Below are 2,227 nucleotides of genomic sequence, written 5' to 3'. Positions count from 1 at the left end.
GTCAGTCTTTCTGAGGCAGTAATGACGAAACCCAGCTTTACATTCCTTAGAAGCAAGCTACTGTACAGTACATGGCAGTACACACAGCGTCAGGCTGCACTATATAATAATAACACAGTATGTAATACAGGATGTCAGTTCCTGTAGGTGTCCTGCAGGGGGAGTTGTGCCCCTCTGCTTGGGATGGTCTCCCTGTGTTTGTGGTATGACATCTGGATGAGAGGTGAAGGGGGGCTGTGAAGTAGGAGGAGGGTTGTGTTATAGCTGTGCTCACTGTACTCTGGGATAGCTGTGCTCTGTACTCCTGTCCTGTCTGCCCAGGGGAGGCCCAAGCTGCCGCTGCTGCCCTTCTGGTCTAGAGGTTATGGCCCGTATACATAGGTGAATGTGAGACGTGTGTTCCTGGTCCACCAAGAGAACCTCCTCATCTATATGACAATGCCAGTATTGGAGTACCCCGTGGCACTGAGACTCAGCACTCTGTCTACCTTTCTGCTCTGTCTGTCCTTCCGCCCGCTGCGATCTCAGCAGAACACCTCTGTCAACCAAACATTGATCCTGGCCGTGCTTCTACCTGAGAGCAACCTGCACTATGCCTGGTCCTGGCCCCGAGTGTCGCCCGCACTGACCATGGCAGTGCACCGAGTGGAGAATGAGCTTCGTCTCCTGCCCGGGTACAAGATCAAAATTGTCTTTCAGAACTCGGAGCTGGATGGGGCCTGTTCGGAATATGTGGCACCTCTCAAAGCTGTGGACCTGAAGCTCTACAACAACCCAGACGTGCTGTTTGGTCCAGGATGCGTGTACCCCGCAGCTTCTGTTGCCCGCTTTGCAACCCACTGGCGCCTCCCCCTTGTAACTGGTGGTGCTTTAGCCTTTGGCTTTAAGCCAGATGATGATCAATACAACACGACGGTGAGGACCGGGCCCACGGCAAACAAGCTCGGAGAATTCGTCTCTCATCTCCATCAGCACTTTAACTGGAGCAGCCGGGCAGCGCTCGTTTACCATGACGTGAAGAAGGACCACCGGCCACATTACTTCATCATTGAGGGGGTTTTTCTGGCTTTGGACAAGGAGTTCAGCAATTTAACTGTGCGGCACCAGATGTACCCTGAGGATGAGGATGTGGGAAGTATCATCCAATTCATTCAGAACAACGGCCGAGGTAAGTGCCCTCACCGACACTAAATCCGGCCGGAGTGGTCCCAATTTACCTCTTCTGTGTTACACGCTAAATGGATTCAGATTTGTGGGGTCTTCTGGTGGCCGTATTATTGTCTGGGAGCTGGATCGAACCTATTCACATTATATACATCCGGAAACATTGTTGCCGGTTAATCTACATTGTGTAGGAGTGAGGTGAACGTCCAGCTGGGGTTGTCTTCTGGGCCAGATGCTCACGTTAGAGAGTTGCCCGGCATCAGTGGGATTGGGACTAAGGAGGGACATGCACTATAACAAGTGTTTGTGTAGATGTAAATATTAGTGTAAAGTAAATACACAGTTTAGATTATTATATAATAAATTGCTTATGGTCCTTGATGAGATACAGTATGACACACTTGTGATTGTAGCTTATCCTGCAATGACACTAATATATACACATCCTAACAGGCACACTCCCTATGACAGGACATGGATAAATAATATTTACTCATATAGCCCATGACGAACCGACACACTCACTATTATAGTCTGCGCTGGACTGACACACTCACTATTATATTCCTTGCTGGACCGACACACTCATTATAGGCCGCGCTGGACTGACACACTCACTATTATATTCCTTCCTGGACTGACACACTCACGGTTATAGTCTGCGCTGAACTGACACACTCACTGTTATAAACCGCGCTGAACTAATACAAACACTGTTATAGTCCACGCTGGACAGACACACTCACTATTATGTTCCTTGCTGGACTGACACACTCACCATTATAGTTTGCACTGGACTGACACATTCACTATTATAGTCCGCGCTGGACTGACACACTCACTATTATAGTCTGCGCTGGACTGACACACACACTATTATAGTCCACGCTGGACTGACACACTCACTATTGTAGTCCACACTGAACTGACACACTCACTATTATAGTCCACGCTGGACTGACACACTCACTATTATAGTCCACGCTGGACTGACACTCACTAATATAGGTCACGCTGGACTGACACACTAAGATAGTCCACGCTGGACTGACACACTAAGATA

The 2,227-nt window shown here is 48.8% G+C and overlaps 1 pseudogene; it reads left to right on the top strand.

Annotated features, from left to right (window-relative positions):
* Window positions 1–300: 300 nt before the first annotated feature.
* Window positions 301–1,168, top strand: LOC148442606 (atrial natriuretic peptide receptor 2 pseudogene; annotated as a pseudogene).
* Window positions 1,169–2,227: the final 1,059 nt, after the last annotated feature.

Source organism: Taudactylus pleione, unplaced genomic scaffold, assembly GCF_031769625.1.
Source record: "Taudactylus pleione unplaced genomic scaffold, aTauple2 ptg001439l, whole genome shotgun sequence".
NCBI lineage: Eukaryota > Metazoa > Chordata > Amphibia > Anura > Myobatrachidae > Taudactylus > Taudactylus pleione.
This window is presented reverse-complemented; position numbering and strand designations above follow the sequence as displayed.